Raw genomic sequence first — 25303 nt, 5'->3', positions numbered from 1 at the left:
AATAGGCCTACTCTGAGTAGAATTAGTATTGACAACCACCCAATACATCTCTTAGTGGGAAATTCTTGTCAGTCTGCTGTTAAAGTGCTAACTATTGATGGGCAACCTATTCTTTCTTCTGATTAGTCTTTATTTTTAAACCAAACTTGGATTGGGTAGCCTTTACACTGTTCAGTGTAAAGCAGGACAAATGTCTATCCTAGAGGAAGGGGTTGCTTTGGCATTTCACCTCAACTAACAACAACAGCCTCTTAAACATTGGACTTCAGCTAAAATTGCTTTTATATTTGGGGTTGCTAACTTGTGGCTCCTTAGATGTTGCTGCTCTAAAATCTTCATGATCCCTGACCACTGGCAGGCAGGAGTTGAAGGCCAAAATCTGAAGGACCACAGGTTAGCTAACCTTATTTTACATGAGCTGCTCTGGCCCCACCTTCTTGCTAGTTGTCCTGGCTCCCTTGCCCTGCTGTGGTGTACTTTGGTAAATTAGAATAAGAGCAGGGGTGGGGAATCCCACCTGGAAACCAAAGGCAGCCCACCAAGTTTTTTCAGACTGTGGTGGCCTAAACATAAATAATAAATAAATTAGGTCTTTTGCATGTATATAATATCCTACTCACAGTTGTTGGGGTTTTTTTTGGGGGGGGGGCTTCAATAATAGAAACGTATTTGTCTTCTTAGAGCCATTAAAATTCTTCTTTAAAAAGCTAGCAAGTTCTACGCGAAGCTGTTCCTATGGTGAGCTGATAGTTGTATTTTGATACCCAGGCTGAACCCAGCATGGGAGCTGAACTGGAATAGAAATCAATGAAATAGCATTAGGATGCAATTGCCACTCATTATCAGAAGCAAAAGACCACTGTAATTCACAAGCTGAAAACATTTTACCAACTGTTTTCGCAAAGCATTAGTTTTGGTATGTTTTCAATTTTCATGACTCTCTAAACCACTTGGCCTATAAAGACCATTATTACCGTCACCCACAAATTTGTGGAATTAAACCTAAACAAATTCTTCAAAGCTTTTGCTGCTTTCTGATTTGATCTGCTTTCTCTCCACCCCTTTACTCTCCTGGTCACTGTTTTTAGTGCTTTTTTTCAGAGTGATAAGTATTGTGTGCCTCAAGGACAACACTGAGCATCCTCACACCCTGTTATTTTAGATTGGCCACCCCATCCCAATATAAATACCCCTTGCCATTCAGGCTTTCTTGATTTCATCCCTTTGTGTCATGGCACAAGGTCAGTGGTGGATTTCCACGAGGAATTCATCTAAGGGTATGTCAAAATATCTCTGCCATCATTCTGGTTCATTTTTACCCACTTTCCTGACAAAGTCACTCACCCCAAATTTTGCTTTTATTTCTTTCACCCTTTGTGTTTGACAGTTTTTCTGTGATGCTGTTTCCACATGCTATGCTATAGTGACACCGCATCACCATGCTGTACATATTTAATATGATTTCAGAGTTCAGTGATATGAAACAGTTTAAAGAAGCAGAAGCAATTGAGCAGACAGTCCAGTTCTTGCAGGGAAAGGATGCAGGGTCCAGTGAAGAGCCCATATCAAGCAGAGATTGTAGAAGACCTTGCACAGCTCCAAAGGACCCTGCTGCTGGGAACAAGAACCTAGGCCTTGAGTGTGGCAGGCACCGCCTCTCTGGAGGGGCTGGCTGACTTGCTGGCTCTTTATAGGGCCCTCGCCTTATTTTGTAGTTTGGGGCTTCCATGAGGCTGGAGAGAAAGAGGTATCACTGATGAAAGGGGTGACCTCTGAGTTGGAGGGTGATGGCTGAGCTGTGCACTGGCAGTTCTCCCTCTGAAGAAGTATCTCATCCTCATTGGAGTCCTCCGCCAGGCAAGGTCCCTGGGTTGAGACCAGTGACAATACCAGGCAACAGACAACAACCAGGGACTTCTTGTATGTTGTTGTGAGGAGAGAGAGAATGAAGGCAGATGCATTTTCTGGGACCAGCACTTTAGTACAAGTCTAGTAGCAAACTGGAGGGGCCAGAACATCTTGTTTAAAATGGTTAAAGGTTTCCTGAAAAGCTTCTGTGTCAATCCCTAAATCTCCATCTGAAATATAAACCCAATAAACCCAGTAGTGACAAAGTTACTTGAAAGTTCTCCCTGCCACCTCAGTATATGACTACCTGGACCTTAATATCCTCTTCAGAGTTTGCTGATCTCTGAATGCCCCTGACAAGTGAAGTGAGTGTCTGCCAGTGAGAGGTCTTGCAGCTCTTTGATATCTTCACTGGAGTCACCTGGTACCTTTTCTGTGGTCTCTCAAACACCAAGTATATACCTTTTTATTTACCCAGGCTATTTTATTGTGTTTTAAATCCAGCCTGTTTTATGAAGTATCTGATGTGATGAAAGTGTTGCTGCTGCTTTCTCTTGGTATTTTTTGCTGATTTTAATTTCGATATTTGTGTATTTGGTGTTGTTTTACTCACAAGCTGTCCAGGGTGAGTGGCTCTATTCTTGTCATTTATATTATCACAGTGGTAGTTGTTTCATTCTTAAAAGAACAGCAAAAGTAGAAACCAGATTACAATAACATCTTTTATTGAAATAATCTGAGCTTTAAAGACACCTGCTTCTCCTCCCTTTAAAAAATAAACACAGAATCCTGCTGACCATAAAGTGTTGATCAAGGAACAATGTGACAATCACAGCAGCAATACTACAGAAACAGCATTCCCTCTGGTTTAATAAACATGCAGATAGCTTCAAAATGGCATATGCCTATAAAATAGGAAGTCCCAGATTTCATTGCTTTAGTTTAGGCAATTATCAGATGGGCAGTGTTTAGTGGAGAGGAGACACATGATCACTTACAAAGGGAGGCTTAATGAATTCCAGCCGCAAGTATTTTAGGCAGTGAAATGATACATGATTGGTGAGTGCAGTTAATGAATAAGTCTGTTAGGCACAAACTTCTAATTCATGGCAGAATTGATGAATATCTTTTGCAGGCCAAATTCAAATAACAAAAATGCCCAGGTTTCCTCAGCCTTGCAAGGTAATGGGTTCCTTAAGCATCCTGCTAAGATTCAGGAAATTAGTCAAATGGGATCAAGCTTAGGCCAAGCTAATACTGAGAAGCTGAATTTACCCAACATTATCTGTGGGTATAATTGGAAACAAGAGTTTTTGAGACCAGCTGTGCAGGTTGCAAAAGGATAATACGAGGGGCCCAGTCTTACCATGTCAGATTGATAAATGTTTGTGAAGTGACTACATAATCACATGAGCACTGTTCTAGAGTATTTTTCATTCTCATGTATATTATATTTGTTCGAAAAAAAGATAGGTTAATGAAGAAATTACATATCTTTCTACTTACGAGTGTTGAACTAATTGGCTGATGAAGAATTCAACAAAACAGTAGTTGTTATCTGGAAACATTGTTCAGCAGAGTTCAGAGTTGGACATCAGAATTGGACATTTGCTGATTATACAAAGCTTCACAGCTTGTTCTCCGCCAGGTAAAGTCTGGCACCGTGATTCATTTAAGGAATTTCAGAGATTTATTAGTTTTGATGTTTTGAATTATTTCATTAAGTTTTCCACACTGGAGCCAGTGTGGTGTAGTGGTTAGGAGCAGTAGACTCATAATCTGGGGAACTGGATTCGCGTCTCCGCTCCTCCACATGCAGCTGCTGGGTGACCTTGGGCCAGTCACACTTCTTGAAGTCTCTCAGCCCCACTCACCTCACAGAGTGTTTGTTGTGGGGAAGGAAGGGAAAGGAGAATGTTAGCCGCTTTGAGACTCCTTCGGGTAGTGATAAAGCGGGATATCAAATAATAATAAAAATGTCACTGTTTCTGGACATCGTGTTGCTTTTGATATTGCTGTGAAGAAAACTGAACTGGGGAGCTTGTTTTGACCAGGTTTTGACCAAGACTGGGAGACTTGTCCCAAAAGCCAGCTTAATATATTGCACAGGTGAAGCTGCTTCAAGACAAGCCTATCTAAGAGTTAGAAGCCCATCTAAAAGTGGTCTGGAAGTTGCAACAGAGTGGTGGTGTTTGATTCCATGTTAAGGAAGCACAACTAAAGGAGTTCTAGAGCAAAAAGGCACATGTGAGGTAAAGGATAAGGCAATATGTCAGCAAAATGACTCAGATATGGCTTGGCTTAAGATACAGAGGGTTATACTGTATGACGTGCACTGCAAAATAGAAATGAGTTAGAAAGGTAGCCAAGATTTGAGAGTAAGAATATGTCAGTTTTGTGCCATATTCTTCTACTCTTAAGTTCAGTTTCCACGTCAGTTTTGAAATTTCCACATCAATTCACTTTCTTTTCTTGTTTAAAAAACAACAAGGGTCCTCATGAAATTTCATCAGTATTTTTGCATGAATTTCTCTTAATATGCATATTTGCATGGAATTTCCCCTAATGTACACTTCATCTTAGTCTAAAGCAATGTTTCTATATGATATTTTCAATAATGAATTCATTATTATGGATACTTTACTCCAGTCTATGCATTTTTGCTGGAGAACTGTACTGCAACATTCAAAGTAGTGCAAATTTTGAAGGACAGCTATGTTTCAGTTTGCATAGTGTTTAGGAAAGTGTGAATTTAGTGGGTTCACCTTTAAATACAAAGTGAATCAGATTTATCCCCCATCCCTACTTGAGAGCAGAGGCAGCCTTATTTAAATCCCACTGTGCCAAGAAGCTGCCAGTCAAATCTCAAATGGGCAAGGTGATGATGTGACGATGACCCAACTCCAGGGATTTATTTGTGACATTGATGATCTAGACTCAAATTTATCTTCTGGATGAGTTTTGAGACACAGACAACCTAATCACTCTGGAAGATAATCTACCCAGGACAAGTAGGAGAGTCAATCCTTATTGGTTCTGCTGGACCATGGTATCTACCTGAGCCGCTTGGCTTGGTTTTACAGTGGTTCTGTCCTCCCTAGAGGGTGATGCACCAGACTCTGACTCAGGTGTCCCATAGGCTTCTATGGGAGCATGGGAGGATAAGAATCCTCCCTTTTATTTAACATCTACTCTATTTAACATCAATCTGGAACTGTCAATGGTACAGCAATGCAACCCCAGCAACTGAAGTGCACCAGTGGAGGCTGGCTTCCCATGACAGGACCATGGCAAAGAGGAAAAAATGTAAGCTTCCCTTCTCTATTGCCCACAGTCTTTACATAACAAAAATGTACACATTAAAAAGAATTTGTGGGATTTATATAACATCTAGTTTGACCCTAAATTTTAGAGCTAGGATTAGAAGGGTCAGGGAAAGGTATCTGTGTGTTGTATCTTATGTTTTCCCTTCAAAGTATAGACCATAGTGTGTGTATCTCATAAGCCATAAAAGCACTGAGGGCACCAGAAATACAGCTCAACACAGCAGAGTCTCATTTTATATCTTAGCACTAGAACTCTGTAATGTTTTGAAGATAGGAAGGAAGCAGGCAAACCAGCCTATATATATAAATCAGCACTTTCTTAGCATTGATGCTTTGTGAATTACAGAAGAGTTTAACAGGAAAACCATGAAGCATGTAAGATAAAGTTACACATCCGACACACCACATCTTACCATACACCTTCCTGTTGTTTTTCTCTTCCCATTACTGGCTTGTATTTCTTTCACCTTGCAGTGATGACAAAGAGTTCACACCTATTCATCTGACCGCAGGTCTTTTAAACGACTCCAAAATACATTTCACTAAGTTCTCTTCTACAACCTAATGAACTTTAGATAGGTGATATTCTGTCAAGTAGTGGATCCTACGTCTTTCTTTTATCTCCGTTCATATTATTGTCAATATAGCATTTAAAAGCAGGATTTACATTAACATGCTATTGCACCTTGAAGGAATTTGGCTAAACTGTACAGATTTCATCCCAGGCATATGTGGATACTCATTTTGTGTCTTCTACATTGAAAGCAAATGTGCCGCCTTTTTTGTGTGTGTATGTTTGCTGTTGTTGAAAGTAAATGTGTCGTCTTGTTCTCACAATTGAGGGTTAGGGTTATCATTCACAAGTGACGTCAGCACGCTGTGCGATGTGCTGACGTGCTCACACGTCAACACACTATGCTTGTGCCATGTGCACACATCGTACAATGTGCTGGCACCAGTCATGCAAATCATTCAACGTTCTGACATCAGTCACACACATGCTGTGAAGTATGCATGAGTGCTGTGGGCACACCATGAGAGTTGCATGATTAAGGTGAGCATATTGTGCAATATGTGCGCATGGCTGCTGCAGATTTATTGGGGGGCTAGCCCCCTTCTTGAATTTTTGTGGGGGACCCTTGGACCCCCAGACCCCCCTTAGATGGTTCCTATGGTTGAAAGCACATCAAATTCCCTGTAAACATGATTTTTCAAAATGAAATGTGCAAGATGAATTGGTTGCCAGTTTGTTTCCCAGCCCAATTTAAGGTGCTTGTGTTAGCGTTTAAATCCTTAAATGACTTAGGCCTCAAATATATGAAAGTATACAGTTTTATTCTAACCCTACCTATATCAAATATCTGAACCTCATTTAAATGCCTACACACACACCTGGCACATTTGAAGATAGACTATATTATAGACATGGCTTTTGCTGACAGCAGTTCTTACTGAAGCAAAAATAACCATTGCTGGCATGTCCTATCCTTTTTCCTTTAAGAAAATTGGCATGATTAGAATCTGCTCTGGTTCCTTTGCTTGAACTTTGTAGGATTCCATCTGCAGCAAAGTCCAAAAATAGTTCTGGAATATGCAGCATACTTGTCCACTATGGGTAATACTCATATACACAACATTAAAGCAATGTGCTGTCTAATCACATAGCTGCCCAAAATGTATTTTCCTTCAAATGGTCCAAGGCATGTCTGTGTTCCTTAGCTATATCCAGATATATTATCAGGTTCAGGTGACACAGGCGGCTTTAGAGACCAAATTCATGGGAAATGAATGGCAGGTTCAGGTATCTCTCCAAGGAAGATGTTTCAGCTTGCAGTTTAACACCCAGGTATTCCCCCGACCTCTGGCTAATCCTTAAATCACAAGTAAGGGTTTTCTGTCTCGCCTTTTCAGCCTTTAACTGTCTTCTCCCAGCCTTCTTTCTCCTTTATTCATGTGTCTTTGGGACTCTGGATGCATTCTGCCCCATAACAGTTTCTTGCTGAAAAGTTCACCCTCTCTAGGTGCTGTTCGCCCTTGATGGTGCTGTGCTATTTATTGCAAATAGCACCATCCAGTGGAAATGTAAGCTAGACTGAATTGGGGACCAATGACTGTTTTGTTTTGTTTTCCCCTTGAAAATACAAGGGCACGGTTTAAGCAAAGAAAGTGTGAATAATGTAACATATAAATTTGTCCCTTAATTATAAGGATTCTTTCCTTATAATGGAATGGCAAAAGTTTGGGTTGGGGGTAGGGGAGAGAGAGAGAGAGAGAGCATGGGTGCAGTAAATTTTAGTTAATGATTTTATTGGGAGGACACACACACACACACACTAGATGGTAGTGTGTATTGCTTCACTTAATTCAAAACCAAATAAGCAAGCCCTACTGTGTTTGGAGGCCCTCCTGCGTATTTGATAGTGTGAGGCCTTAGACTTCTTCCCCCTAAATCCTGCCCTGACTGAGAAGTAGGTGGTGAAAAGCTGGATTCTCAGCTGAGTTGGTGGAGTGGTCCTGCTTCCATCTCTTCCTTTGTGGAGGACAAGGTGAATAGCTGCTAAGAGTATGGACAAGATAATGCATTTTAGAGAGGTTCTCCATAGCCAAATTACTCCCTTCAGGACTACAATATGGGGCGAAATCTGTACAACCTCCTCAGTTTGGAACACAACCAACCATCTCTGAATTGTACAAGAAGAATGCTGAAGAAGTTTCTTATCACTATCTAAGCAGCTGACATGCTTAGTACACACAAACTCTCCATCCGTCCTCAATAGGTTAAGTCTATGCTGTGTTGTATCTGTGGGGAAAATTCATCTTTTTGAAGTCTCCTTTGCTTGTCAGCACAGCAGAGGTCGGTAATACTAGCTGTGTCTTTTATTAATGGAACCTGCTGTCTTTACACAGAAACAAGATTATCTTGTTTTTGTCCAGTCTGTTTCCGTACAGGGCTTTTGGCGGAAACCTGATCCCTGCATAAAAGTGATGGAAGATGCTGTTCAGATTAGAAAATATTGTGGTTCGTCACCTTTTGCAGCTGAATGTTTCCCAAACCTTAATAGATGACATACTTCCCAGCTAAGGTACTCACTTATTCATCACCAAAAGAAGACCAAATGTGTCAACAAGAAAAGAGGACAAAAAGGGGAAAAGATTTGCACAGGATTTGCATATGCTATTTTACATGCACAGGGGCAAAAATTGGAAACAATTACTACAATTGAAATAGGTACATAAGTGATACATCTCACCATAGTGACAAAACTGGCTAGGTGAACACTGAGGCTGAGAGATAAGCACAGAAGGGCAGTTGTGGAAAAGATTTTAAAAACCACAAAACTTGCAGTTTTACTTGCTATTATTAAAACTGTTGGAAGTCAGAAAACCATGCTGATCTAATGCAATCACACAGAGATTCCCCTCCAGATTCCAATCTGCTTTCTGCCCATCTCTGTTGCAGGCCTGAACTAGGACAAGGACTTAGAATAGACTATGTAATGGGTCTCCCATCCACCCTCTGTAGCAGCCCTGACCGCCATCACACTGTTCTCTCTCTCTCTCTCTCTCTCTCTCTCTCTCTCTCTCTCTCACACACACACACACACACACACACATACCAAGGTGGAGGAGAAAGATGAGATATCCATTTGCAGCCCCCATCAACCCTGTTGCATCCTTCCAGAGGCCCAAATGTCTCATGAGATGCTGAATACCTCTCGTGTTACTGTGCTGGTTGTACTACTATTTATGGCAGAAAGGGTGGTGATACCAAGGAGGAGACAGCTCTGGCCTTCACTCCATTTCTGAGAGACAAGGCAGCAAGGCTGGGTCCAGGATTTGAGGAGGTCTTTGATAAGTTGCTGTCCTGGACCCCCTACTTTCCTAGGCATGCTGAAGGGTTGTCCTCCTGTTTTCACCCAATGCAATGTGTTAATGCCCAGTTCTGCAATACTACTGCACTCTGGGATGTTTTTTTTTTTTTTTGGGGGGGGGGCATCTCCATATGATGTGGTGGCCACCAGTGGCTAAGGAGCCTGGTGGCTGCTGAAAACAATATAGAGCAGCCCCCAGAAGGCCGTACAAGGTCTCACCCTGCCAGACATGCCACAAGTCCTAGAGCAACCCCGGTAAGGTTGCCCCAGTCCATGGAAAATCAGGGTATCCTGGATTGAGTTCAGAAGCCTGGGCAGCTTCTATAAATCTGGGATGTCCCAATTAAATTGGGACACTTGAGGGGGTCTGGCTAAATGCATTTTCACGTGTGCAGATGGGACTCATTGTATTCACGTGGGGCGAAGATTGTGACATGGCACTAGTTCTCCTCTCTAAATGCATTATAATGAATCCTCATTGAGGCGAGGATAAACTCTCAAAGGAAAGTTGTTGGTTTGAAGGGCGTGCTAACATTGTGATTAGTGCTACTCATTACTCTTGGCAAATTAGCTACCTCTTTGTTGTCATTCAGCATTTCTTATCCAAAGGATGGAAGCTTAAACTATGTGTAGAATGGATAGGCATAGACTAGACTATGGGCTGGTTTCAAGGCAGGAGGATGAATGGAAGCTTTTCAAAGTTTAGGACACTCACCAGTGCTACACCACATAAATCACAGTGCAAACTGTGTGATTATACCCTGCAGGGAAATAGACTGTGTGTTTATGGGGCTCTTCACTGAGCGCTTAGGAATAATCTGATATAAAGCAGCAGGGGAGGAGAGTAATGACAACTTCAAATTAGTTTAATGAATGTTTACATTAAATGGAGAAGGGGGAGGACGCTTTTCTACAAACCTGCAAACACAAAGTGACAGTTTTCTTTCCAGAGTTGAACACTTAACTTTTCCTTTTTAAAAAATGAAAGGTGGAAGAAAAATCTCTGCAGATTTTAACCCTTTCAGAGCAGTTCCACCTTAGTATTTTTGTGGAGCACTAAGGTACTATTGGCCCCTTCAGTTGAGGTTTTTAAATGGACTTTTAAAAACCCATATATCCCAGCTTACTATTTTATACCTTTATGGATCTACCACTGAAATTATTTTGTTTTTTGTTTGATCTGTTGTCAATTTGTTGTTTTAAATAGTTTGTTTTATATTTTTATTATTCCTTTGTACCCTTCTGAGGCACAGCCTAAAGATATGGCACACAGATAAATAAAATCAGCAGTGCCAAAGAAGTATCTACACAGTTTGCAATTCTGTCTCTCTTTGATTACATTGCAGTTACCTCTGCTTTTTGCTAGTCCTGAATCTCATAATTTATTTGACACCCCACCCCACCCCGCAAAGAGCTTATGTTTGCTTATAAGAACATAAGAACAGCCTGCTGGGTCAGGCCAATGCTTTGAGTTTCAAGTTGCCTACTTACATACCCTCCAACATTTCAGGATGGGACACCCACCACCCCTGCCCACCCACCCCGCCACTTCTGTCACACCCTCAACCAGCCACCCAGCCAGACCCGCCACTTCTCTCATGCACCTGCCCGCTCCACTGCTTCTCTCAGGCCTGGGGTGGAAGCAGCACAGAGGGAGCAGTGGCAGAAGCCTCACTGCACCGCACCTTTCCTCTGCTGGGCTCTGGTGCATGAGGGAGCTGCGGAGACTGCAGCCTCCTCGGCGCCAGCACAGTGCTGTTTCTGCCAGAGAGGGGCAGAGAGTGCCCAGATCTCCTTCACCTCCTGTACATCTGTGGCGGCAACCTTTGCTGCCTGCAAGACTCACTCCTTTTTGGAAGCCGCCATCACCTTTCTGCTGGGCCCGCAGTTCCGCAGGGCTATGTGCTCTGCATACTCCAGCAGCACAGGGGCTGGGCAAGGCAAAGCAGAGGACTGTTCTTGCTTCCTCACTCTACCATCCCATCAATGTTGTTTCAGTTCCTGCCGTGTTGTCTGATTTGAGGAGATTCCAGCTCTGATTTGAGGAGATTCCAGCTTTTCTCAGCAGCCACCACAGCTGCCTTCTTTCATTGATAAATTTATTTAGATACCGAGAAGAGCAGAAAGTTGCTCTCCTTAGTGGCAGCAGCTACCAAAGGGAGGAAGTGTGGATCTTGTCAGAGACCGGAATACTACTAGTATCAAACCTAAGATATAGCAGTTGACTGATGGCCATAAAGAATGAGAGTCTCGTAGACATGTATGCCTGTGATTTTTGTATTGTTGGAATATGTCATAAATTAGAGGCAGGCAATCTGTAGCCCTCGATCCATTTTATTGTGGTCCTTGGCCTCATTTCATGGGGGTGACAAGGAGGAAAATATTGAGCGAAAGGGGGAGAGAGAAGAGAAAGAGAGGGGAGAGAGAGAGAGAGAGAGAGAGAGAGAGAGAGAGAGAGAGAGAGTAGTTGGTGGCAGAAAAAGAAAGTAAAGGTGTGGTCCCCGTCCCCCCACCTTTGTCTTCACCTTCACCCACTTTTGGCTCGGACCATACACACTGCTCATATGTGGCCTCCAACAGATTACTCCTAAGAAAATGAGGCTCCCAGCAGAAAAAAGGTTGTCATCTCCATCAGAAATATGCCTCTGTGTCAGAGTAAGGTTGCCTTGCCTTACCATGCAGATTTTATGTCCTAATGTTTTACTTATGGGTTGAGGAGTAGGGCTATTCATTGATAATACTGTGTACCTGATGTCTTCTATGGCCCTACCCAGACATGGCAGAGACTGAAGTTGGGCCATTCTGTGTGCAAAGAAGGTTCTCTATCCACTGAACTGTAGCCTTTCTAGCAGTGTGGGGAAAGGGCAACTGCCTGGTTTGGTGCGGGGGCGGGGGGGGGGATAAAGGGGGCCAGCAGAGGTATTGACGGCAGATCTGCCAGATTGCTTTGGGCTCAGCACTTGCCCATGGATGCCATGTGGTGTTGCTGGGTCTGTGATATGTAAGCATGGGAGAAGTAATTAATGTAGCTTTCTATTCATCACTCTATTTTATAAGTGCTAGGGAAGAAAGTAATTTACTTTAAGGTAAGAAACTAGCTTTCCCTTAAAACTGAGGGAAGGTGTTGTGTGTGATCTTTAGATCAGAATAAGGAACTATGATAAGATTATATACATACTCTCTCTCTCTCTCTCTCTCTCTCTCTCTCTCTCTCTCTCTCTCTAATACACAGACAATATATGATGTATGATCTAAATTATTCCTGGATATTTGAGATGTCCTTGAGCTCAGGATAAAGCAATGACTTAGTTAGCACACTGGGATAGCAGGAAACAGAACCTACATGGGTCCTCCAGAAATAGGCAGTGCAAACAGCACAGGTCAAGTGAAAATCCCAGCAGCTCTCAAGCAACTTTTCAGCATGTCAGGCACACAGTGTGGGCAGGAAGGACGGGCAGTGGTGTAGGTGCTGCCTGCTGCCGATTTATCAGAGGACATTTTCTAATACGCAGCTGCATGCCGGGCTTTATATCAGGGGCAGGCAAGAGGGAGATTGGGGCTGACTGGCAGAATATACAGAACTGCCTTATACTGAGTCAGACCATAAATCCATCTAGCTCACTATTGCTTTCACAGATTGGTGATGGCTTTCCAGGTTTTTAGACAGGAATACTTCCCTGCCCTACCTGAAGATGCTGGGGATTAAATGGGGATCCTTCTGCATGTAAAACATTCCATATAAATTGTATTTGATTTCTTTCTTTCTTTTTGAAAAATAATGACCTACCTGCCTCTTCAAGAGACCTTGTAGGAAGTATTGTAGTTATTACAGTTTTAGCCCACTCTGAAACTCAGCGGAATTCATGGTTTGTCCCCGCCACATTTTATCCTCACAACAACCCTTTGAGGTAGGCTAGCATATGCATCTTTTAAATAATTATTTTTAATAGTGAACAGACATGGACAAACAACAGGATAATAAAATGGAAGCAAACAAATAGGATAGTCAATCACATACAACATCAGATTATTGTCAATACACATATATATAATGATGGTGGCAAAAAGAAGCAAATTTAATACCACCAAAACAGCATTTAATACCACCAAAAGTTAGAGTCTAAGTTCATGTTTATGATCTCTTCCAAAAGGATTCCTAATTTTGGAGGGGGAGGGGCAAATGCCATCATCAGCTGAATTGTCGAAGGAAATAAAACGAATCCATGTCCTTTTGAATGTGTCAGGTTGATCTTGTGGCTGTAATTTTTCCAAATGTTGGTATACCAGCTCCTGAGAGAGAATTCACTTAAGTGGCATCCTGCATCCTAGCAGCCACCATTCGCCACACCAGTTTAGGATCCATAAAGATGGTTAACAATACGGTTGTACCTTGGAAGCCAAATGCCTTGGGAGTTGAATGTTTTGGCTCCCGAACGCTGCAAACTCAGAAGTGAGTGTTCCAGTTTGCAAACATTCTTTGGAAGCCAAACGTCCAACGCAGCTTCTGATTGCATGTAGCCGATTGCGTGGTTGTCAAACGTTTTTAGAAGTTGAATGGACTTCCCGAATGGATTCTGTTTGACAACCAAGGTACAACTGTTCTAACAAAGGGGACTTTGGAACTATGCCGTGGCTACTGAGCATGCTCAGTGCAAACCTTGAAGCATGCTGATACTTTATTTTTGTTTCTCTGTGACTACATTGTGGCTATGATCCTGGAGTTACACACCATCTGAGGACTGATGTGTCAAACAGCAGTAGCATTTTATGTTCATTCTCAGTGTCTTCCACTTGCCTCCCAGTAAGGCTGATGGATGTCATGTTGATTTCGCAAATGATTTTCTGCAATCTATAATGTCTGTAAACTTAGCACTATTACCAATGTTTGGTATAACCAGTTAACACCAGAAATTGTGCCAAATGAATCAGAAAGTATTGAAAAGAACATTATTTTATGAGCAGATGAACCTTGATTTCCTCCCTTTTAAACCAATATAGAAACACTTTGCATCTGTCTTAGTTAGTCATTCATAATCACAATCAGTCATAATTATGCAGTTGTGAACAACACAGTGCTAGGTTATTTATCACATGCTGTTGGCAGAATATGGTCATGTAAAAATGTGAGCACATTTTGCTACTGATAACTGGACTATTGTTAACTGTTAATGGAACCTGGGATATTGATTTTTTTTTTTAATGGACAGTGCCATTAGTTAAACTTCCTAAAGTGAGGGCTACTTCCCAAAATACATTTTTAAACAATGGGTACCTTACTACCACAAAGGAGGGCTTCCAAGGTTTTGTGCAAGATGGATTCATATGTGAGGTTTCAAGTTTTTGTTGACTTTTCTCACAGTAGCAGTCTTCTCTGTTGAAATGCAAACTGAGTAAACATTAGTAAGTTTGTCTTATCATGTGAGTCAAAGTGAGGAGAAGCTGGAGTAAAGATTTAAACAGAACACACAGCTGTGATGGTGGCAGAGCCTTGCTGGGTCAAGGATGATGGATGAATCCTTTAAGGAAGCACCGCAGCTGAATGATGGAGTACCTGCATTGCATGGAGAAGGTCTCAGGTTCAATTCCTACCATTTCTGGTTAAAAGGATCAGGTAGCAAGAGGCGTTAAAGGAAATCTGCCTCACACCCTGAATCACTGTCATTCAAAGTAGTCAATAAAGACCTAGATGTGCAAACAGTCTGAGTGGCATAAGGTAGCTTTCTATTTTCAATGCTTCATATGAAGACTTAAAGTTACCTATGGTATGCCTGTGCATTGTTCTGGCAATGTGATACCTCTTTTAGAAGGTATCCTTGCTGGATCAAACCAAAGCCCTATCCATTCTGTCCCTACACATGCCAGTCAGGTGTCCTATTGGAAGACAGAAGCAGGACACAAGGACAACATCACACTTCTGCTTGTGTTCCCATGTAACTAGTATTCAATGGCATACTATCTCTGATCCTAGAGGAGATGTATAGTTATCATTACTATCATCCATTGATAGGCACTGATCTATTAATTTGTCCAATCCGTTTTTTAAATCCATTCGAGTTGGTGTCCATCACTATACCTTGTGGTAGCAAATCCCATATTTTTTATACATTGTAAATTATCACATGACAAATGATCAAATAAATGACCATGATAAAATATTAAAATAGTCACTTCTGTTTGAGGGTGTATGCAAGGGGGTTAACATTTTGCCATGGCCAGTCAGTATAAGGAAAACTGCTTTAAAACGAGTACACAGTGGCATCCAAGGGATTGAAAATGTAGAAAATATATAGTTAAAGAATGAAAATGTTAGATATATCAGAATCAAATGCGGCAGGAATGTTGCAAGGCACCTTGGTAGTGGGCATAATTATCAAAATATTCCAACTAAAGGAAGAAAGTAATCTGGATGTGTGATTATTACATTGTGTCAGTAGATGTATTCCTATGGACAAACAAATGCCAGTTCTATATATTCTCAGCATAGTTAAAATAGCATGGAAAATAACCAAAATAACTAGCAAAGTCAAAAATTGAAGATATGGAACGAAACAGAGATTTTTAAAAAGATAGCACTTTGAAGGAATTCCTAAAAATAAAGGAGACCTTCAAAGAAATTGAATTAAGGATTGAAAGAAATTGAGAAGAATTAGGCAATTATTGAAACAGTATTAAAAATAAATAGAAAGTTGCTTCTATTTCAACTGAAGTGGATTACAGAGTGTTAAAACTTGTGCAAGTTTAAATGAGAAAATTTACCAAGTACCACTTGAAATATGTTTGTGGGTTTTTAAAATCATAATTTGAAAAATTGCTTTATTAGTGATCAAGAACATTTAACTGGGTAGGTTGCAAATATTGAAGATTTGTATTCCCCCCGCCTTCCTTTAGTTTAGTAAATTAAGCTATAACATGCTGCCTCAGAATGACAAAATGAGCCTCTATATGCAAATGTAACTGTACAGCGTGTTGTGTCACCGTCCTTTTGTCCTCTGCTTGGGAATACATTGCTTTTGGTGTCTATTAAATTCATAAAGGCTGTAACAAACACTCACCTCAATCAGCCACAGTATATAGATTTACCTTTTGGGGCTCCAGGTAGTCTGGAGAGGTGACCACCATTCTGTTAAGTCCAGGATGCAGGATTTGCTGGCAAAAGCATAGGCCTTGACAAAAATAACAAGAAGAGGTCATTTGAGTGCTGAACAAGCTCTTTGAAGATCTCTCTTAGAAAATTTGATTCCAGGATTCCCTTAGGAGAGGGAACACCTTAGTCGGCAGTAACAGAAAACTCCTGTTTGGCTGTCTTCCTTAAACTTCACATGCTGTTTAGAAGTTGAAGCGGAATTTGTTCTTGAGCAACTAGTGCAGGTGTCAGGATCTTCTAGATCCAACACATCACCACAACAAATGGGGCCTCTTTTCCTGTTTTCACTGGTTCAACCATATTTTTTCCACTGTCATTTGAAGGGTATTCGTGCAGAAAAGACTTCAGAAGTTAGTGAGAGGTAATAGATAGTCGCTTGAAATATTGCCTACTTCTCAATCTCTCAGATATAGTAGATTAAGGCAGTGGCGGAGCTTCATGCTCTGGCACCGGGGGGGGGGCGGAGAGCAGGTGGAGGCGGGGCTGACACACATCCTGGGGGCATCATGCGCTGCCCGCAGGGGCGTGGCACGTGTCCTGGGGGTGTGACGCCCAGCGCAGGCAGGGGTGCAACTGCAATAGCACCCCACCGGGATTGCACTGCCGGGGGTGGTGCACTCCCCCCGCACTCTTCTTCCTCCACCAGTGGATTAAAGTCCTATATAGGATGAATTAAATAATTGCTCCGCTAAGAACAGACTTTGTCACCGCTTTGTTCCACCCCAAACCTATTTTTAGGAGTTGCCCTGAATTCATGTATTTGAAAACAGAGTGTTTTCAGACACTCACCATAACCTTCAAGCATTACAGAAAAATGTAATTGGTCTACAGCAGAAACACAGGGGATTTGTATTATTATTATAATAATAGTTATTATTATTAGGATGTGAATTGGCGGAATGCTACCAGAATCTTTGCCTTTTTACACTGTTCTGCACAGTGGAGTGGTCTGTATTTCAACACTGCCTGATAGCTGAAATACCTCTATACTTATTTAACCACTAATGAGACCTAATATGAAAAAACTGCTCCTTTTCAGGGTACTAGCCAGTTAGTCATGCCCTTTTCCAGAATATTCCATTTGAGTTCCCCATTTTTATCCTGCACACAAGTCAGTCAACACTGTGGCCAGTATAAGCAGCCATTTGAGAAGTTTCCCTGCTATTCTCAATATTCTTCCCACCCTGTCCCTCTCAGGCCACTTTTTCAGTGGATTAAAGTATTTGAGCCTCTAACACTAATGGACATTGGTCATTTCCAGCACAACACCTTGGATTGGGGACTAGTCTCTGTCTGTACAGGATTGTGAGTTGTGGCATTAAATCATTGTGCCCAGTTTTATGCACCTGTGTATAATGCAGTGGTATGGTAGCTTATAGAATTGGATGATTAATGGAATAAAACAACTGGAACTGTATTTCTGTGGCTCAAAGTATTTTCCCCAGAATTATAGGCAAGCTAGCAACAATTTAAAAAGGAGAAAGAGACAACAGGAAAGCAACAGGAAATAAATTTCTGCTTGAATATGAATAACCTCTGTATTGTCTTGAAATGCACATCTGACAACCTTTCGGCTTAGTTCTTCAGGTCACCCAGAGGCTCTTGCTCCAATGAGGCCTCTGATTATTTCATTCCTGCTTTGGGTTTCATCACAGTTCTTCATGTGTTGAGCTCCTCTTGGCATCATCCATTTCCCAGCTCTCTTGTTGTGCACAGTTAGCCTTAGCATTGCCCTGCCTGTGAGCTGGCTTGGTCCCTGGCTCTGATTTCTTAGCTCACTCCCTTGGCTCTGGGTCCCTTGGCTGTGTTCATGGATCCTGTTTTCCAGTCCCTGGTTCACCTCTGACAGCTGCCTTTGGTTCAGCCCTGACATCCCTATTTGCTTACAAGAATCCATAGGTGAATTCCACAATGACATACTGAAAGGTGTTGTATAGTAGTTTGCAGGATAAAAGCCTCTGTGAGAGATAGACCCTATTTTTAGGAGACTGGGAACTGCAGTAGTTATGAACAGATTGAATGACAGTGCCAGTGATATAGTTTTTGCACAGTGTTTTTTTTTTCTCTTTTCTGTGAACTTGCATTGGGTAAGTCAACGAAGACTTGGAATGAGTGGCAAAAGCAAGTGATAAGAAAAAACACAATTACTAGTGTTGAGGAGACAATATTAATGAAACATTTGAAATAATTTAGTATCAGGGAAATTAGTGCTGATTCTTTTTTGGGGGGAGGGGGTTGACTCTGAATTATATTTTCTCTATATAATAAAGTATCATATTCCTCTAGTAACAAGAAGCTGTGAATATTAACAAAGCTGTGTTAATTGTTATAGATAAGTGGAAATTCAGACTTAATAAATCTTTAAACTTTCCATTTAGAGCCTTGTGAGGCAAAACTCCATGACCTTCTATATCCTTTGTCTTGAATTCCCATCATTTCCCAGTGGGAGCTGGTCTACCCACTTCATTTTTGTTTTATAGTTTTTTATATTAACCGGAGAGTCTTGGCCACAGGAAACTGTCTGTAGCCACATCCTGACTGCAACCTACAAGGCTGAGTTTGAAGCTGCAGAGGCCTTGTGTGGTTTCTATTGTGATGTTGCTCACAGCTCTGAAACACAAACTGTATCATCTCACCTGCCAGCATTGGTTTGCACATCTGCACGCAAACAACATACACCTTCCTACTGCAGACAGTTCTGCATCTCTTAATGCTGGCTGGTCCACGAGCCCTCCAAAATTCTAGAAACTTCTTGTAACTTCAACCCTCTTCTGGCTTTTGAGAAAACGTTTGAGGACTCAAACTGTGTAAGGGGTGCAGATGCTGGCCTGCTCCCACTTCTCAATACACATCACCCCATCTTCACCCAACATGTAAAAATCTGAGTCAAGATTCTAATCATGGTTAGCATCTACCTGCAGACTTTCTCACTCAATGTTTAAAGGTTGGAAGAGGAGGATGAGGGGTCTACACACAACAGGATGCTGGGGGTGCAGTCAGCACCCCCTGTCCTGATATATGGTATGTAAATTGGCCCAGGTTGGGTGCAAGGCAAGGTAATGTTCAGGGCTCAGGAAAAAACCACAAACATGGATGTCGCTTCAGCCAGAAGCAAACTGACTGAGCTCCATGTGTGACTGAGGAACATTGCATGGTGCTGCTTTTATTAAAGGGGCTCAGCCCTTTCCAGAAGTCTCTTACTGTGGCAGAGTAGGAGAGCCTTTAGTCTCACTGGGTCTTCTGCAACTGAATCCTCTGAGTCAGAGGACAGCAGGGCCACATCACTGATCTTGAGGGGCGCTCATCCTGTTGGAGTGCTTCCAGGGCTGGTCCTGCATACTCTTCCCTTTTTGGTTCAAAATCCTGGACTCCATCAACTGAGGAGAATAAATCTGACTCCTGGTCCCTCACACCTCTGTGCCCACACCCCCTTCCCAGGTTAAGCCCACACATGTTGTTTTAAACACATGAAGAAGCTTTTGCTCTGCCTTATAAGAAGAAAGAAAGCCTCATGTGTTGGGTTGTAGATACTTTTCCCATTGCAGGAAGGAAAGATAGCCACCCTCTTTGCAATGGCAATCTCCCAGATAATTCTACTGTATTTGGCCAAAGCCCAGCTGGCAGACACTGTGCAGATGGTTCTAATTTTCAGTGGCTAAAATCACTGGGAGCCCAACTAGATGTGACGTTAATTGTGTGGAGGCATTTAACATTGCATTTTCTAAAATGTATGTAGCAGCTGTGGAGATGTCTCAGCAGCTGTCGGACTGTGGAGGATGGGGAGCAGAAGTTTAACTCTTTGTCTTCCTGCTGAAATCACTGCCAGGAGTGGAAAGATAGAAAAAAAACAGGCTTCACAAAAAATGTCTTCTTTGATCTTCAATTTGTGTCCCAACATCCCACAGGGCCTTTATTGTTAAATATGAAATGGTAGAGCAGATGTGGAAAATTGGATCCAGCCAGTGGGCCAGATCCTTATGTCCCTCATCCTCCTGCATAGGCTAGGTTTGACAAGTAGGTGGGGCTTCTCAGCTGTCAATCACTTGGTGTCATGATGATGACATTTTTGCCTGCACAGTTTGAAATCAAACTGCAGACAAAGCCACTGCACCTTATAAGCCCTGATCATTTAGAGGGTATGTCGTAACCAATGATTTCTGCCTTTTCAGGAACTGCTTTCATTTCCCCCCTTATCATTGTGCCATCTGGCACTGAATGAGCTGGCCTTTTGATTGTCTTAGGTGGGTTTCTCTGCAGCTTACTTTCAGTTTGCATTTCCACTGAAAGCGGCAGTGCTGCCTCCTCATCGAACCCTGTTTCGGAAGCCCACCCTTGCACTTTCTGTGGGATTTTCATCGGTTAACCACTTGCTTCTGTTACAAAATACCACATATAGAGCGCCACTGTCAGCACAGTCCATGATTTATGTTGTGGTGGGTGAATGTGTGAGATAGCAAACTGTGAAAGGTGGAGGCCTTCAGCTTAGCTTTCCTGTTCCTGCTTGCCATATCCAAAGGACGTCTGGAGGGTGGTGATGAGAGAACCTCCCTTTTCTGTAGTAGCATCCCATCTAGGGAGGTCTGCCTAGCACCAATGTTGTTGTTGTTTCCGCACCAAAGATATGCTTGTTTCTCCAGGCATTTGGTTGGCACCAATGATTGGTTGTTTTTGCTCTGACCATGTTTTAAATATGTTTATGGGATTTATATTGTTGTTGTTGTTGTTGTTATAATATGCTATTTCTTATACATCACTCTGGAATATTTTTTTGGGAGAAATAATTAATAAATTCATTAAATTTAAGTCAAGCCCTTAAGAAATACAGATCAGTCTGTGAACCTTGTGGCTAAAACAGACCGGGCTGTTTGTGCAACAGATAAGGCACAGGTTCCTGGCACACCAGTTAGTTAGTTAGTTAGTTAGTTAGTTAGTTAGTTAGTTAGTTAGTTAGTGCTCTCTCTCTCACACACACCAGCAAAGCAAGGAAACAAACCTACTGTCCTTTTATTGTCCCATGCCCTGCCACTTTCCATTCTCACAGTTTTCTCCAGTTTGTTTTTCTTCCTCATCTCTTCTTTCCAAATCCTCTTCCCTACTCAGGTATCTTTACCACACAGATTCCTATATGACCTTCTTCTCCCTTCCCTCCTCCTTCTCTTTTCCTTTCTGCTAAGTTGCTGGCATCTCCCCAGGCTGATCCCAGTGCTCTTCCTGCCAGCATTCCCCTACTATTAAACTGCCAGTGTGAAGGCTCCCAATCTAAACTGGGACCATAACAGGGTCCCAATGCTTGAGTATCAATCTGGACTATGGGGGGCTGTGTTGGCAGTTCACATTTTAAAATACTTGCACTTCAGGACATAGATATGGAGCTACTGTTACATATGATCTAGATTGATCCATTGTACAATCTGATATAGTGTAATGACTTATCTCCATTTCCCCACACACATTAAGATCCAATCAGCGGAGTTCAAGAGATATGGTAAACGTTGTCATTTAAATCCCAACCAAATTGCTCTTAGCACTTGAAGTGACCAACAGGACCTGGAAACACAAATGATTTGTTTTACCCATGTGTTTTACCAAATAGGTAGAGATTTTCAGCATTCTCAGTTGCAATGATTCTGCCTCTTTTGGGGCCTTCTAGGCTAAAGAGCTTTTCCTCAGTGCTTGGGCTTTGTGTTCTCACACAGCTCACTGGGCCTGAAGATTCTAGTCAAAACTCCACATTTTCAAATAATAAAGACCAGTGTTTTGAGAGCCTCTTCCTCCAAATTGGCAGATTTGACAGCTTACTGGGGGCTGTGCCCCTACTCACTTCGGTTGCCAACTCCCTGCCATTTCCCCACATTAACCCCCTAGAGCTTCTCCTTCCCACCCCATGCAGCTACCAAGTTTGTTTTTATCTTCCCAACTCCATTTCTGAAGCCACTTTTCTCACCCATGTTCATGTTCCCCCCTTCTTTTGTGCAACCCCTCATGCATGCAAACCCCACCCATGGTAACCTCTTGCATCTTCTTTCTCTCATACATTGCAAATACTAAGCACCAATTTCACCTTCTACCTAATTATATAGCCACCATCATCTCTTTTCTTAAGCAACATTTAATTAGTCACTCAACCTCATCCAGTCCCGTTGCATCTGAAATTGCATCTGTTTTGGTCTTTAGAGACTGAGGGAAGACCTTTAGAGACCTTGGGGGGGGGGGGAAGGTTTTGATTATGTGCAGTGCTATTTTGCTAGAAAAAGAGGAGTCAGAACTCACCATTAGCACCTCCCTTGTTCTCTTATAAAGGCAATGGGGCCCACCTGAGAGGTGCCAGAACTGAGTTCTGGCTGATAAAAAGCCCTGATTATGTGCTAGATATAAGCCCGGTGTTTGATGTTGGATGCATATGCCCAATGAAGCAATGACAAACACTGAGAATTATGGGGAAAGACCTTAGAGTATAGTTTCTTTCATTGTATCACCCTGAAGTTGTTGAGCAACAACGGCTTCCCCTCCCCATCTGAAGTCACTTAAGCACTTCACACATTTGGCATTATTCACATCCTGCTGAGGGTCTGTTAGCATGTATATAACATAAGCAGAATAGCAGTAGACTTTTTCAAAGGGCATTGCTGTGTATTCCGGCTGGGGCCCTGCGCTGTGGTTTCTTGTTTCCTTCACCCCCAGGATCTCAAGCCTCTTTTAGCTTCTCTTCAGTTCAGTGCTTCCCTTTGTTGCAAAATATTTTGTTTCCTCAGATGCATGCTGCTATCAATAAGGCGGCAGCGTGCACCGTCTTGCAAAATCACTTCAAGAACCTTTCTTCCACTCTTTCCTCTTCCGCAAATGGAAGTCAGTGGAAGAAAAGAACAGAATGTACAGACCCAAAATAGTTGTGTGCCCCTGTTGTTGTTCTTCTCTATCTCCACTCTTTTTCTGAGCTCCTTCTCAGTTATAATCTTCATTTTTAGTCACAATGGAGCAGCTAGCCAAGAAGGGAATTCCTTTTTATGTCACAAATAAAATCTAAGTGATCAATTGATTTGTATGTGTTGCACAAGTTTGTTTTATGGTATTGGGAGTCGGTTTGTGTTGATCAACCCGAAGTACAGGCTATATTAGAAGGTTTATCTGTATGCCAAAGTCTACAGCTTAATGGTAGTCAATGCAATCAATCCTACATCCATGCCTCTCTATTTTGTCCCATCAGTAAGGACATGCCTTTCTCTTTAAAACGGAACATACTGGAGTTCTCTTGCCTTGATCTGCCAGCATAAGTTGCTATACTTACACACTATTGCTTATGTTACTGAAGTCTTGTAAATAAGTAGAATTAATAACAGCAACAACTACTGCAACCAGCATGCTGAGGGCTATCATGAGATGGATAGAGAATTTTGCTCCCACTGCAGCCCTCTTGCTTTCTACACTAGGCATATAGGTGTTGTACTCTGTGGGAAGTGCTGTGCCTCAGTGGTAGAGCACAGGGTTCCAGATTCAAACCCCAGCATCTCCGGGTAGCAGTGAGTACTAGTCAGTGCAGACTCTGTTTTAGATTATTTTAGGAACAAGCATAGGAACATAAAAAGATAGGTCATGCATTTAGGTGAAGGGGCATGGTATAGCATCTGTTTTGCATGCAGAAGGCCCTGGTTTCAATCCCTGGCATCTCCAGATAGGGCTGGTAGAGACCCCTGCCTGAAGCCCTTGAGAGCCACTGCCAGTTGGATGGACCAATGATCTGCCTCAGAATAAGGCAGCTTGCTGTGTTACACAGCAGTCCATTTTGCCTCCACCAGTCTTTTCATTTTTCTATAGTTATCAGGCAAGCAATCTTCACAGGTAAGGAAACTCCTAAAAATGGGGCCAGTCATATCTTGCAGCAAGCTGAAGCAGGCTGCATAATATAATGAGATGAAGAAAAACAGGAATTAATGTTCAGTTGAATGGTGCAGTGAAACTTCTTTCAAGTATTTGCACTCAGAGGTGCAATTAAGTAATTTTAGACCCTGGACTTAACTAGCCTTATGCCACCTTCTCTAAATGATAATGTGTATTACATCAAAATGCAAGACGTATTCCAGCCTTTTGTGTATCTCCAATATCCCTAGGACTCCTTCTCCAAAGTTGACAGCACCACAGTTTGTACTTCTGTGATAGTGGTGGTGGAAGAGAGAGAGTAAAATACTGTTTGGTGTTACACTTCAGGCAGCAAAATGTATAGGGCCAGTACTGCTCTCCAGCGCTTTCGCAAACAAATTTCTCTTGCTTCCTCTGCACCTTTCTCCTTTGCTTTGTGAAGATAAGTTACCTATTATACCTATCCCTGCTCCAGGCTCTACAGCACATACATTGGAGGAGCCCCATCAACCAGCTTCCTGACTAATACATGCTGAGAGCCAGCTCTGTCTAGAGTGAAAAGCCAGCCAGATATGCACATTAGAAATCTGGGGCAAGCTTTCCCTGCCTCTTTTATACAAAGCTTGCATGGGAGATAGTCTAGGGCTGCCATACATCCAGGATTTCCAGGACTTTACCTGGATTTCAAAGGCAGACGTGACATCTGGGAGGAATTTCTGGAAGACAGTGGTTTGTCCTGGAACTTTGGTAAGAAAAATGAGAAATCACTTTCCTTTTTTGGCATTTTCAGGTGATCCATAGTCATTTTGCAGGATTTCAGCTTTCTCCAGTTTAGTTGATCCCTGCAATGCTTTTCAGTAATCCCTCTGCATCTTTTCCAAGCCAGAATTTGGGACATGGTGGTTGGAGACATGAAACCTGCAGCGGAGCTCAAGTTCCCATTCTCATCTCTGCTCTTCTTCTCCACTTCAATGGGCTCATCCAGTTCCTCACTGTTGGAGGAGCTGTAGTCCGGTTATGAGCGCTTCATGCTGCTGCTGCTGCCAGCTCGCTCCAAACTAGCAGCCAGATTAGGGAGGGGAGGTCCCGCTCCTGCTGCTTGCCTGGAGCGAATGAGCAGGGATTCCCTAGTGCCAGTTGAGTGTGACCTCTGCTCCCACCGTTTATGCCACTCTGTCTCCCCCATTGCATTCCCACGCTTCGCCTCTTACCCTCAACTTTCGGGTTTTCATTTTTTAAAAATTTACTTCTTGAAATAT

The 25303-nt window shown here is 42.3% G+C and overlaps 1 protein-coding gene across 1 annotated transcript in view; it reads left to right on the top strand.

The window, feature by feature from the left end:
* The window catches only part of WWOX (WW domain containing oxidoreductase), a 555885-nt gene that overhangs the window by 425018 nt on the left and 105564 nt on the right, over positions 1-25303 (top strand). The window lies entirely within an intron of this gene.

This window comes from Podarcis cretensis (genome assembly GCF_951804945.1).
Source record: "Podarcis cretensis genome assembly, chromosome: 8".
NCBI lineage: Eukaryota > Metazoa > Chordata > Lepidosauria > Squamata > Lacertidae > Podarcis > Podarcis cretensis.
Note: the sequence above shows the minus strand (reverse complement) of the source record. Positions and strands in the feature narration are given on the sequence as shown.